Source organism: Podarcis melisellensis (genome assembly GCF_964234715.1).
Source record: "Podarcis melisellensis genome assembly, chromosome: 1".
Taxonomy (NCBI): domain Eukaryota; kingdom Metazoa; phylum Chordata; class Lepidosauria; order Squamata; family Lacertidae; genus Podarcis; species Podarcis melisellensis.
This window is the reverse complement of record NC_138528.1, coordinates 45,394,211-45,408,526: the sequence shown is the minus strand read 5'-3', so window position 1 is coordinate 45,408,526 and position 14,316 is coordinate 45,394,211. Positions and strand designations below refer to the sequence as shown.

Sequence of the window (14,316 nt, the reverse complement as noted above, 5' to 3'; positions counted from 1 at the left end):
CGACTTACTGCGGGCACAGCTGCAGGGCCGGGCCACCCCTCCTCTGGAAGGTACCATTGACGAAGATGCCGTTCTTGCCACATTGCGGCTCTGCAGGCCCCGGGCCCTGGGGGAGGTGAGGTAAGTGCCCCAGGAGGCGGCAGCGAGAGCACGGAGTGCTGCAATGCCAGCAAGGCCCTCGTGCTGGGCCCGACCTCACCCGCAACTGCAGCCATCTTCCAACGCACCACTGACCTCCGGGGCAGGGAGGCAGGTGGACAGGCAGGGAGAGGTGGTGTTGAGTCTTCTGCGGCTTCCGATTGACTGCAGGAACTTCCTGCAGCCAATCGGAAGCTGCAGAAGCCTCGCCGCGCGCTGAGTTAAATCTGGCACGGCGTTTCGACTGGTGGGCTGGATTTATGAGCTTGGTGGGCTGGATGTGGCTCGCAGCCCATATTTTGGGGACCCCTGTCTTAAACAGATAAGGTGCATACACATCTTTGAATGCAACGGACATGTGTTTTCAAATGTATCTGTGCCATACAGATTAGATTGAGATGGTACCCAAATATAGAATGTTCTCCCTTTTGGAGATATAAAACTGGTACCAACTCTCCTAACTTTTCAGCACTAGTTACGACATACCTTTTTCATCAGGCCTTTATGGGGGACTTAATCATAGTTCTATTTCACTATTTGGAAGGGAGTGGGGGGACTTAGGATTTTAATTTTTATTAAGCACAGTTTTGACTTTCCTTTTGCATCAGTCACTTAAAGGTAAAGGTAAAGGTACCCCTGCCCGTACGGGCCAGTCTTGCCAGACTCTGGGGTTGTGCGCCCATCTCACTCAAGAGGCCAGGGGCCAGCGCTGTCCGGAGACACTTCTGGGTCACGTGGCCAGCGTGACATCGCTGCTCTGGTGAGCCAGAGCCGCACACGGAAACGACGTTTACCTTCCCACTAGTAAGCGGTCCCTATTTATCTACTTGCACCCGGAGGTGCTTTCGAACTGCTAGGTTGGCAGGCGCTGGGACCGAGCAGCAGGAGCGCACCCCGCAGCAGGGATTCGAACCGCCGACCTTTCGATCAGCAAGTCCTAGGCGCTGAGGCTTTAACCCACAGCGCCACCTGTGTCCCTTAGGTCATCTTAAATCGACATCTGATTTTATTTTGGATTATCTATGAAGAATGGTCTTGTCTGGCCATCTGAAATGGATCACTGAAGGTATAGGAATGCAAATGTTGAATTTAAACACCTTAACAGTTTTGTGCAGTGGAAAGCATCTAATCAGAATGGGTTCCTTCTGAGCAGCATTTTGTAAATAGACCATAAATCAAAGGACAATGAAATCTCAGATCACTTCTTGTTTTCACAGCTCACCTAGTTTCATGTTTAATTAAACTCTTTAAATCAGATGCTAACAAATGTAGATATAAATAGTAACCCCAGGCTGAAACACCAGAAAGTGTGCCCTTACAAATGGCCCTAGCTATGAAGAAAATAATAATTAAAGTCTTCTAAATATATAAGAATTAGGGGCCTGTAGCTGCCATTTTGCTTGGTAAATTCTGACACAGAGACCCCTCCCTAGGTCCTAGTTAGTAGATTACTGGAAACTCTCTCTTTCATGCCCCCCCTTGAAGTATGTTCTTAATCATTGTTACCTTCTCTTTCTGTCTATTCCACCTCCTCTTTCACATGTCTCTGTGCCTTGCATGTGTGCCGCGTGACTGTTTTGCATTTTATTTATATTGATTCATTTATTTTTGAAAAGTATACAACCCCCCATCAAAACTGATTTAAAGAATTAAACAACACAAATACATATACATTAACAAAAGACTTAACACTTTGCATGGTACGATCGCTATTAGTCTCTTACTCATAACGGTTGTGCACATTTTCCAGTTAGTATGGCACCAGGCAGCAGATGCTGGGGGCGGGGACAGCAGTCCCCTTGCTGTTCTTCCCAAGTTTCCTGGCCTTTCCTTTCTGTTGCAGGATAGAGCTGCAGATGCACTCTATTCTCCCAGAGAGTTTTTCCTACAAGTCCCAAAACGAAGAATTCCAAACCACTGTAACTCATAGCAGAGCTGTCATTGTGGCTGCCCCTCGGGATGAGATACGACAGGCATCAACTACCTTTACTTTTCAGAAGCAGTTGAAGACATTTTTGTTTCAATATGCCATGTTTATTATTCTATTTAGTTTTTCCAGCAACTTTATGAAAACTTCTCTCTGCCTTGGTGCTCACTTTGTGCTGTTTTTAGACCTGTCTAGCTTGAGTTCTGCACTACTGTTTTCAGAACTATTTTCAGATGTTTTGATGGCATTTCTGTCAATTGCCTGGAGGCATATGCCAACTGCTGCAGGTGTGGTGAAGGACATGACCCTATCATCAGCCAGTCCAGTCAGCTTCTGTAAGTGGAGTGGAGAGAAATGAAGTCTTGCCCTTTGCCTCAGGCAGCAAAATACGTAGGGACACCGCTGAGTCTTATGTAGCCAAGACTGTGAACATTGGAATATAGGAAGTTGGCTTATACTGAGTCTGACCATGGGTTACATCTAGGTCAGTGGTTCCCAATTAACTAATTACTGAGGACCCCATATTTTTCAAAAGCCAAGCCACGGACCCCCTACTTTTGAAAATTCTGATAACTCTATGGCGTGGATATAGCTCAGGGGGGCAGGCGGGAAGCTGCCCCCTCCAAACAAATCCAATAAAAACCTGAGGTTTTGCCCCCCTAAGCCTTCCCCCCTAAAAAACCTCCCCACAACAAAAATCTGGGCTATGCCCATGCTCTGTGGTAGTTACGTCTGCAAAGCAATTTTTTGAACAAAATGTGGGGTAGCCTCTAATAAGCAAATGATTTAAAAAAAACAACCCCAGAACATAAAATTTGTGATATTGCCAGGCAAAAATGACAAAAAAATAGTTGGTAGGGTGGCAAGGGATGGGGCTGTTGATCTCCTGGGTGCATTCTGCGGACCCCTAGGGGTTCCCAGACACCTAATTGGGAACCACTGATCTAGGTCATTACTGTCCACACAGACTGGCAGTGACTCCCCAGGTTTCAGACCACAATCTCTCTCAGCCCTACCTGGAAATGTCGGGGATTGAATCTGGGACCTTCTGAAGGCAAAGCAGATGTTCTAGCAAGAACATTATGTTTCTGTCCGGGCCATTCATGCAATTATTGCAACAGCTATTCACATCAATGTTGGAAAGTAAATGTGGCACTTGTCTCCCTTACAGCTTTGTTCAGTTATTGGGATGGTGCCACTAGCCCCTTCTGTGCTCCTCTGTCATTGAGATTATTTGTGACTTAGTATTGCCTATCAAAAGAAAGGCCTGCTCTTCTTCATGCAAGGCCAGCCTTGGCAGCCGTCCTGAGAGGCACAGCCTCACTCTTGAATGCTGCAAGCAGATGAGTGCAGTTGCTCCTGTGACATGAAGAGCTGAAGTACTTGGACCACATTAGCATCCTGGCCTCACTCCAGCAACTGTCTGAGGATCCATGTAGGGTAGCAGCTTCAGCAAGACTCATTTCCACACTATCTTGGAAACACAGGCATGGAAAATGTCTGAAGAACATCCAGTCCTATTGAGACCATGAATAAGCAGAGAATAGGAACAAGGAAGGTGCCCACAAAGCAAGTAGCTCCAGAGGGTGAACAAGCTTTGCATAGTTCTGTCTCCTCACTCCCCCTTGTTTTGCTTTGTTCTGGGTTTGTTTGCTTTTTCATAAAAACAAAACCCAAGTTGCTTTGAGTCTTCAAAGTGATGTAGTAACATATCAACTTTTAAAACACTAAGAAATAAAAATAAAACCAGCACACATAAATACAAACGAATGTCAGAGCAATAAAGCAGCAGTCAGTAGAATCAGAATACAGTGGGAACATAAATCAGTTAAAAGCCCTGGTGAATAAAATGGTGGCTGAATGACTGTAATTTAGGCGTCTCACCACATTTCTATGCCTCCCAATAACAACATTCTCGAGGAAGCTTAAAATATCAATGAAATATTAAAGTACAGCAGTGAAGCCGTGGGATTATAAACTGTGTACCAAAGGAAAAGAGGACCAGCCCAAGACATTTTGCTTCCTGAGACAAAGGACAAAATGGCACATAGAAGCTGACTGACAGGTGAACCTTGGGTAACGGTGATGGGATAGCATGCTCCACTTCACGTGATGGCAGCAGGCCAGCTTAAGGGGCACAGGGCAGGCTTCATGGATCTGTCCTCTGACACCTGTCCATCATTCACTGCTCTTCTTGCTCACTCAGACAAATGATGCAAAGTAGCAGTAAGGTCAGCATGCATCTCAAGAGCAGATGTGCTGCTGGATTGTGTGGTGTTGTCTGGCTGCCTCTTTTCCCTGCTTGCTCAGCTGGTGGTTTTTCCCAGCAGTACTGTCTGTAGCACATTGGGAGAAGACAATTCAGCAAACCAGCCAAGCCAGTCCAGCAATAGCCAAACATTGTTGCTTGCCAGCTCAGGTGGAGAGTTCAGACGGAATGGCTTGGGTGTGGGTGGGTGTTCTACTCCTGCTGCTGCCTTTGGTGGCTGCCATATTCTGCCTAATGGCAGGACCAGCCTTATCTCTCATACTCAAGTCCAGTCCCACAATCTTTCCATAGTAATTTGATAATCCTGCACATACCACTACCATGCTTGCACCCAAATAGCCCTTTGCAATCACCATTCACAAGTTCAAGCTTTTTGCATGCTATAGCGAACTTATTATTTATGCCGGCAGGCAGAAACTTAATCGTGTCAATTCTAGTGGTACAGATTTGGTTGGCCATAGGCAGGGAAGTGGCACATGAATGATTCTGGAACAATTTCCCAGTGGCTGCTGCATGTCATGCCTTGATCTTTAGTATTAACTGGCCAGTTCAACCTGTGAGGGGAAATGCCTTTTCCCTGTTCCTGCTCCACATATAATGGTGATATTGTTGCTGTCTATTTTCTATCCAGCATACCCAAGGAAATACCTACTTCCTTTCTCTGCCTTTTAAGATCAGCAGAGGAGGCCCTGCTGAGAGAAAAGAGCGCGCAGAAGAAAGCAGTGTAACTGCCCAACATTTCCCAGATGAAAACAGGCACTATGCTTGTGCTACACCTCTATCATCACACCAAATATCACCAACCGTGCACCTCAAGCCCTTCCTTAACACACGCTATAGCACATTATTGAACGCTGTTCTATGAGTCCTGTATGCTGTATTTATTTCCTCTGTAGCAGCCTCCCCTATACTTCCAAAGCCATCCATGTGTGAGAGCAAACACATTGAAACCATTTTTTAAAAATGGTTTTAACTTTTGTTGTGGCCCAGATATCCAACAGCCACCAACTCAGAGAGAGGGAAATGCCACTATTGCTGCCTGAGAAGGTTCTGAGCCCAAGCCCAACAACAAAAAAACATGATTCCTAGACCCCGAAGACCAGATGTTCAGTGACTACTGCCCCCAAGACATCTTTCACCAAAGAGCTGCTTTCCTTATACCCAAGACCCTCATAGTTAACCATTATGTCTCATCCGTGGAGCCAACATGACCAGCATGACCTTTCAGAGAAGGAATGTCAGGTTCCTTTCAGACTCTGTATTGTCAGCAAGGGAAGGTAGCCCAGGTAACATTAAAGGGTTTAATTGAGACTTAAGGCTCATCCAGTCTTAAACTTCTCCTGCCACTTCCCATCAGGAAAATCCAGTCTTTGCCACTAAATGGGAGCAAATGTCCATTGGGTTTCCTGCATATTGATGTTTGCTTTGATTCAGCATTAAAGAGCAGTTTTTACAGGGAACGTGGTGGGGCAGAGAGAAAACTGCTCAGATCCGTGCCTAGAAAGCACTGGGAAAGCGGGACTGTAGAGGAGCCCTGAGCTGATGTAACAATGCTATCTGCTCCCTGGGCTCTGTCCATGGTCCTGACGATCTCTTCCAACCCTACCTGGAGATGGGACCTGGGACCTTGAGCTATAGCTTTCCCCCACGGATTCTCCACAGGATATAGTGAAACTATATCATATTCCAATATGGTCTTTTGTTTTTGTTATTTGGTTTTGTTATGGCTTTGTACTAAAAGACATCCAATAAATAAATTAAATTATCCTAAAAGGCAAAACAAGGACAGCCATCAGTAAATACAGAAGCACATCTGCTTCCATCAGCCTTTTGAATAAAATAATTATGGATACCATCTAAAATGATACACAGATATATTGAAACAAATGATACAACCTGCTGCTTGTTTGGAGAACAGAATGAACGACAGAATATTGGTTGAAATTCAGGAGCAAAGTGAGAGTAAGAGTTAATGCTGAGTGATTGAATAACATTCATTCTAAGGCAGACTCCTGCCCGCTAGAGTTGGGAACCCAGTCTGGCTGCTCAGCTGGTAAGTCTAGAGCTCATGATTCAATGTTTTGGTTACCTCTGGACTCTGGCACTCAGTTATCCATTTGCTGTTCAAGGCAAAACATATTCATGACCTCCCAGTTCTTTGAGCTGTTGTTAGTCACCAGGGCAGGGGTGGTGGTAATGGGAGTACAGAACAGATTCCTGTCTCCCCCTCCTTTGTAACTTTAGGTGGGATTTAAGTTTGGGAAACAGTGTGGGCAGCATCCCAGCCCTAGTCAAGATTGGATTTCCTTGTGTCTGCTTTTAATGCCACCTATAGTTGGGCCCACAAACTCGTTTATTATACAAACTCTTCTGGATTTCCTTCTTTCTTTTTTAAATTTAGGATCTTATGATTTTTGATATGTCAATGAACTCATAGCCAATTCCACCATTCCTTCTGCCCTATGCTTGTTAAGTCCTTTGTAACTTCTATACCATGGGTGTTTGAAAGAGGTGGAAGCTAATAGGATCTTACAGTTCTGAGGATAAAAGAATATATGAATGAGGAAGGTAGTACAGGTGCCTTTAGATCTGAGTCACAACAATCTCTAGTGGAAAAATTAGTTTAACTGAAATTTAATTTTCTTCCAATTATAGAGAACGAAACACGGATAATAACCACCCTTTCTTTAAGAGAGGGTTTGGAGAACAATAGCTATTCACACACAATCTTTTCATGCGGAATAATATTATCATTTGATAGCTTTAGTCTGGCACTCATATAAACGTTTAAGTGTAATTGGAAATGGTTTGTACCTGTAGCAGAATAATCAGTGTTACAGAAATCCTGCCTTAGAAAGTTGAAAGGAAAAAAGCAGTGGAACAAGGTGGACAAAATCATCAATGTTTGAGGAACCTGTAGCCTTTTCCTTTCCAAAGTGGGATCTCTAATTTTGCAGCTCTCTGTAAAGAAGGACCGAACATTTTTTATGTATGCAACAACAGCAGCAAGGATATTTGTCGCCAAGCACTGGAAAACCCAAGATTTGCCCACACTGGAAGAATGGCAGATGCAACTGATAGACTATATGGAGTTAGCAGAAATGACTGGCAGAATCCGAGACCTGGGAGAAGAGGCTGTGGAGGAGGACTGGAAGAAATTTAAGGACTATTTACAAAAATATTGTAAATTGTATGAATGTTAAGAAAGATGTAAGATTATTAACAATATGGCACCAATAAGCTAGTTAAAAGGAATATGAAGATAAATGAAAATATAAGAAAAGATAAATTTTGGATAAATATTATGTTAAAATTAAGCTTTTAAGGTTTGGGTTAAATTATCTAAAATTAGGGATACAATATTGGAAAATTATAATATAAGAATTGAAACAAGGTGATAAATTGCTGGGTAAAGCTCGAAAATTTGGAACGCAGGAACGAGAGATCCGAGGAAGTCCAAAGAAGTGAAGAAAGTATGGTTATTGTAAAATTATATGTTATTTTGTTTTTTTTTATTGTATTAAGAAAATCTTTAATAAATATTTTTTTAAAAAAATTGCAGCTCTCTGAGAGTGATAGCTCTTTACAAGCATCTTATAATTTTGGTTGTATTGGTACGTGATTTATTTTTTTAAAAAGCAATTGCAGTGCAGATGGGAATGTTCTTTCCCAGCCACAATAGCTCAGGCTATGCACATGTGCTTATATTTGGATCAAGAGTATTTTGCCAGTCTTAGCAAACTTAAGTTATGGCACATGAACCTTCTCATTCTGCCATCCCCCTACCCTTCCCACTATGTATGCATACACGCATACACTTTTATCACAACTATGCAGACAATGCTGTGCCTGAAAAATATCATTTGGAATAAATAGAGTAATCAAAAGATTAAAATATTTGTTATCCGACTCCATCTGTCTGTCTGTTACCTGCACTGGATTTAAGAAACGCAGTGCTTGAAAATCAGTATTCCACAAGTGAAAGCCTGACTCAGTGAAGCCCTTGACTTTTGCAGTCAGCCCCAATTTGAACATCTCCTTGCAGCTTTATTTATAACTGAGTGTGAGTGAGATAATTGAAATGCACGTCAAGCAGTGGAATGGAAAACATACCTCACAGCTAAGGCTCGTTACAAGAGACACTGTAGCTCATTTTGGGTCTGAAATTGCACACAGGCTGCATAAATCTGCTTCTGTCCAGATATTTTTAATGCTAAATTTCAGGTCTCAGGGAAAAAGCCATCTTTCTCATTAACAAAATTGTGCTCCAAGCCAAAATAGAGGATGACATCCAACTAACACATCCCACTAGTACAAGGATTTCTGCCTCTGTAATGGGACTTTCCTAGTTCCTCCCTAGATCTGCTCAAGAGGGTTGGTGGGGGGGGGCAGCAGGACAGATTTAGGGAGGAGGAGGAATGTGGAAAGCAAGTTCTGTTGTTCCAGCAAAAATCCTTCCACTGATGGAACCATGATATTTTGCTACACTGGATACAATCCAGAAATATTTAGATATACCATATATACTAGAGTATAAGCCGACCCGAATATTAGCCGAGGCACCTAATTTTACCACAAAAAACTGGGAAAACTTATTGACTCGAGTATAAGCCTAGGGTGGGAAATGCCAACAGCGGCAAAGGCGGAGGAGGAAGGAGCAGCAGCCCGAAAGGGCTGCTTTCGGGTTGCTTGTTCCTCCTCCACTGACAACAGCCTCTGCTGCTTGCAAAGGCAGGCATAGGAGCCGTGCTTGGCAGAGCGGCAGCAGCAAACAGTAAGTGGGACCCTCACTCAAGTATAAGCCAAGGGGGGCTTTTTCAGCATAAAAAGATGTGCTGAAAAAGTTGGCTTATACACGAGTATATATGGTAGGTGGATATTTCTCAAGGTAGCCAATGTAATGACCTCCAGGTAGTATTGGAGTCCTGTCATCTATGACCATGGGCTATGCTGATTAGAGCTAGCGGGAGCTGAAGTCCAACAGCATCTGGCGGTGAGAGGGAGGCACTCTGGTGTTGAGCAGCAATGCTTTATGGAACGCACAGACTTCTGAGTTTGGTGAGAGCTGGGTTGTTCCCGCATGCTATGTTGCTGCTAAGCTCCAGCCTGTGAGGAAATAAGCCAAGCAGCAATGCTGTGAGCAGTGCCCTGGCTCTCCCTAACTAAGTTTGGTGAGAGCCAGGGCGTTCCTGCATACCAGGTTGCCGTTGGGCTTCCCCAGCACCTGCCCGGCACTGAACATACATTATTATCTCATGTTTCCAGTTGGATGAAAGAGGCCCTGTGCTTACTTCCCCCCCTTCACTTTACAAGTCCCAGAAGAGGAAAGTTTTCCTTTCCCACTTTATTACTTATGGACTTCATGTGTTGGACGTCAGAGGCCTTGGAATGCTCTCAATGCAACTGCCCCCAATGCTTTTTCAGGGAACTGTATCTTATACGTACAGGTTCTTCCCTAGTCTGTATGAGGGAGAAAAGTGAGATGGGAACCTTTCCTTTTTTTACATTTCACTTAGGAATGCTTATTTTCAAAATCCTCTCCTAATGTAAAGAGAAAGGTTTCATGGTTGGTAAACAGGATTGAAAACAAACCTGGGCTTCGGACAGATTTGTTCATTGACTGCATATTATATTTTCCAACTGCTCCTACAATCTTTATGGACATTTTGGAAAAAGATTTAATTTCCTTCCATATAGTGGCATGACATGAAAGAGACTTGCTCATCTTGATCTTTTGCCGCCGTGCTACAAACCAATCATTCGCTTAATGCCAAGCAAGTGAATCTATTACCATCTCTCAAATTGCATAGGCTGCGCTCACAAATCACACACAATGGAGGGAAGCAAGGAAAAGCAGTGCTGCTAAGTCATCTAGCAGCAATGATGAAGGTTCAGAAAATTGTCAGAGGACCTTGGTCAGCAGCTTCCCAATGTGGCTTGGCTTAGACTTTGGACTTTGCCAGGAGCCTCTGTTTTGATCATTTGCTGTATTTGTACCGCCTTTTCATTCCCTACAAAATGGAGAGCCAGCCAGGGCAGTTAGAAGCAGCAAAGATCCGAAACCCTCACAAACCCAGACACAGCAGTTGAAAAAAAATATGGATGGAATAGATAGGTAGACATAACTATACTTCCTTTTTTTTTAAAAATAAATTTTTATTAATTTTAACAACATAGAAAACAGAAAAGAAAACAAAGAAGAAAAAAGACATACAAACAAACATACATAACTATACTTCCACAGAGACCCTTCTCACTGTCTCTTCAGGTATCCATTAGGGACAGTATGTAAGAGGAGCGCTCAATGGTGGCTCCTTCTCAGGAATTTCCTCTCCTGGGATATCTAAGGCTCCTTCACTGCTTGTATTATTCTTATTCTTATTATTATTATTAAAAATTTATATTCCATTTGATTGTGGCTTATAAAAAATAAAACAAACATTCTAATTGTCAATAACATACAAAGTTAAAAATAGAGGTGGTTTAAAAAAACCCCTCAAAATAAAAATCAGCAGTTAAAAACAAATGAAAACACATGCTAACTTCTATGTGTCTGGATAGGTTGCCAAAACAAAAACGTTTTTTAGCAGACACTGAAAAGAGTACAAGAAAGCTGCCTGCCTGATGTCAATAGACGGGGAGTTCCTCAGTGTGGGTGTTGCCAGGCTGAAAGATCAATTTCCTACATGTACAGAATAAATATGTGGCACCTTCCGCAGGTTGAAGTAGTTGAGTGTATAGGAAGACTTTTTTGCCTTCCTAGACACTTTGGCTACTGAACATTTTTTTTTTGCTGTTTACTTCTTTATATTGGGCATGTGCAGGTGTTTGCCTGACTACACAAAGTGTCAGATTGTAGACGGATGCAAGCCATGTCCCTGACACAGCAGAGCAAAATGCACACTGCATGACCGCTTTGATTGATCGTTTCTGGTTTTGGTTCTGCTGTTCCATTATGCATTGCTCTTTGTTGGTTAAAAAGCTTTGGTTCCCCATCCGTGATGTAGTCCAGGGGCCCTGTTTGTCTCAGCCACAGACTGTTGTTCTGGTGACCGCAGCCGTGTCTCCGGGTTAATCAGTGATTGGCTGTGTTCACCTACTAGAGCAGAAGTGGCATGAGCAAAGCCGTGAAATGATTACTGAATTTCAGCTACAGCTCCAACCGGAAGCATCTCTGTTCTGCAGTATTCATTAGGTGTCATCCATTTATCCTCTCTTGCACATCTGCTCCTCAAGGCCATAACAGGTCACAAGCATGAGAAACATCAAATATAAAACAACTCTGTTCTACACTTGATAGAATATTAATGCGCCTTTCAAGACAACCAGGTCTGCCATTACTAATTTATGCTGCTGCTTACGTTCTTCTGCATTTATGCAAGGGAACTTGTATTTGTGTACGTTAAGATCAGGGCAATATGGTCATTTTTAATGAAAAAATAACAGGTTCATAAGCTCTTTGGAAAAAGCCCCTTTTGGAGGGTGTATGAATGAAAGGAGCATTGCTAAAAGAAACCAATGGCACGATGAGGAGTGACCCCATTTCAGAAACGTAGAAGAACAGAACTCAAACTTCAAATGATGACAGCCTTCTCTAAAACATCTGAACTCCAGAGACATGCCAGGCTTTCAGAAGTTCAGTGCCAAAAAGTGCTTGCTTTATTAACAGGTTTCTGTGTGAGGAGGCTTTCTATAAAGATACTATTCTCTATCCTTGGCTCTGCGTAGAAGCTGGAAGACTTCACCGTGATTAATCTGAAAAGGTTTCAAAGCAGAATCAAATGTAGATGTGTCTTAAGGAGGCCAAGATGTAGCCTTTTGCAAGTTTTTAGGGTTTCCACCCCACTTTGAGAAGACCTTGGAAAGTTTTAATAGCATTGTAGGTTCTTAAAACTAGTAAGAAGAGCAGGGGAATTCAAAGTACTTCCTCTCTCTCTTATCCTTTCGGTAGAAATAATGAGTGGCAATATATTGAAATTGAAGCATCTAACTTAATCATATCTATAACATGTTCAGTCGATAGAGCATGAGACTCTTAATCTCAGGATTGTGGTTTTAAGCCCTATGTTGGGCAAAAAATATATATCGTGTGTTGCAGGAGAGGGGGTTGAACTAGATGACGCTTATAATTCTATAATCCTGTGGGGCAAGTGAGCAAAAGTCAATTGAATACCAGCCAATATAAATGAAATGGGCATCTTTTACCACTGCAAGGGCACAGGAACTTGGCTTGGCTTTCTTGACTTGCTGTTCAGCACCGAACTGATTGATAAGTCAGCATCAAGAGCATGTTAGACAAGAAATCAAACTGGAGCTGATGGTGAAGAGAGAGGGAGAGACTTGCAACACAATCCTAACCATGTGAACTCAAATGTAAGCTTTCAGGTAAATTTACTTTCAGGTAAATGGAGTTAGGGTTGCTGTGTCAAAGTGTAAAATCAAAGCAGCATTTTACTTAATTTATATGTTTAAAAGCTGGTTATCTGGGGAGTAGCAGAATGTCTCAATTTAGCATCTTCAAACAGCATGGAAGTTTAGATTTCAGGTTTTGCACAACTTCTGAAAGATGTTCAAGCTCCTTGTTTGCAGTGAATACAGTGGTGCCCCGCAAGACGAATGCCTCGCAAGACGGAAAACCCGCTAGACGAAAGGGTTTTCCGTTTTGGAGGCGCTTCGCAAAACGAATTTCCCTATGGGCTTGCTTCGCAAGACGGAAATGTCTTGCGAGTTCCTGCAGGTTTTTTCCCCTTCCCCCCCTTTTCCTAAGCCGCTAAGCCGCTTATCAGCTGATCCGCTGATAAGCCGCTTAACAGCTGATCGCTAAAAGCCGCTAAACCGCTAATAGCGCTAATCCGCTAAGCTGTCAATGGGCTTGCTTCGCAAGACGAAAAGACCGCTATACGAAGAGCCTCACGGAACAGATTAATTTCGTCTTGCAAGGCACCACTGTATCTTGAGGAAGATAATAAGTTGTTCTTGCCTTCGCACTACTTCCACTTTAGAAAAACCACACATAATGACTTTGTTAGTTTTCATTTCTTGCTCCATTGCCCATTCAGATAAACAGATTCTGTTAGAATAGTAGATACCTTGGTCATTTAATTGCTACATTCATTCCTCATACAAATCAGAAGTGTTTAATTTTCAAAAGTCTATTCTAGTTTTTCATGTGTGGGAGAGGGAAAAGCAACGGGGAAGTTTGACAGCAGGGAGATGCAAGTAGCAACCCAAAAAATCTTCCCCCAAGGATCATAGCCCATAGGGTGGAATTGTTAAGAGGTGGGTGACAGAATAAAGGTTTTCAGATACAGCAGGCTGCCCAGTGTTTCAGCTGGTTATCACTTTGCTGGCGTGATCGTCTGATCTGCAGTAGTGCTTGAGATCAGCATCCCTATCCATTGAATAGCACAAGTGTAGTATAATGAAAGAAAATATCATGAATGCTTTTCATTTGGTGAACAGGGAATTCTCAAGTTTTAATTGAATGAGGACAAGTTTCGAAGGCTAGCATACCTGTCAGCTTATTTCCACAGTGACTCTTGTGTTTTATTTTGGAGCTGCAGGGCATTGACTGTAACCCTGAGGGGCCTGCCAGAAGAAAGAGGCATTGCCAGTGGCAGAGAGCAGTAACAAACAGCTGGGAATTGGTATTATAAGCTGGTAATAGTTGTTCTGGGAGCAGGATGCAGAGCCTCAGTGGAATCGGACACTGCAAGACCTGAGATTGCTCTGACAAGATGGACCCTTGTGTCCTGGTGTGCGTCTTTATGGCCATCTAAGTCCTGCTGCTTAGTGGAGAGTAGAAAAGAATTCAAACGAGTAGTCCCTTGCCTTAAAATCCTGTACTCTTGCATCCTTTAACAGCGTCTTGAGAGCTCCGTAAATCCATTTGTGGGCTTGCCAGTGGTGAGCATCCTCAGTTGCCTAGCACAAAGATCCCCTTTCCACTGGGCTTTTGCATCAGGAACATTCCTCTGCTTAT

At 43.0% G+C, this 14,316-nt stretch overlaps 1 protein-coding gene across 7 annotated transcripts in view; it reads left to right on the top strand.

Annotated features, from left to right (window-relative positions):
- The window catches only part of RGS6 (regulator of G protein signaling 6), a 205,811-nt gene that overhangs the window by 79,968 nt on the left and 111,527 nt on the right, over positions 1–14,316 (top strand). Inside the window, exon 1 of one of the 7 annotated variants that reach the window (XM_081890403.1) lies at positions 6,359–6,387. The exons of 5 other annotated variants lie outside the window; for them this stretch is intronic. The gene's annotated coding sequence lies outside the window, so the exon portion shown is untranslated. Of the gene's footprint in view, positions 1–6,358; positions 6,388–14,316 lie in introns of those variants that run through there. One more of the 7 variants, XM_081890404.1, reaches the window with a different exon arrangement.